This window comes from Castor canadensis, chromosome 17, assembly GCF_047511655.1.
Source record: "Castor canadensis chromosome 17, mCasCan1.hap1v2, whole genome shotgun sequence".
Taxonomy (NCBI): Eukaryota; Metazoa; Chordata; class Mammalia; order Rodentia; family Castoridae; genus Castor; species Castor canadensis.
Genome location: NC_133402.1, coordinates 69497033 through 69497404, shown reverse-complemented (window position 1 = coordinate 69497404; position 372 = coordinate 69497033).

The following is a 372-nucleotide window of genomic DNA, read 5'->3' as shown; positions in this document are numbered from 1 at the left end:
ACAATAGCCTCAAAAAAAATCAAATACCTAGGTGTAAACCTAGCAAAAGATGTGAAAGACCTCTACAAGGAAAACTATACACTTCTGAAGAAAGAGATTGAGGAAGACTATAGAAAGTGGAGAGATCTTCCATGCTCATGGATTGGTAGAATCAACATAGTAAAAATGTCGATACTCCCCAAAGTAATCTACATGTTTAATGCAATTCCCATCAAAATTCCAATGACATTCATTAAAGAGATCGAAAAATCTACTGTGAAATTTATATGGAAACACAGGAAGCCACGAATAGCCAAGGCAATACTCAGTCAAGAGAACAATGCTGGAGGTATCACAATACCTGACTTCAAACTATATTACAAAGCAATAACA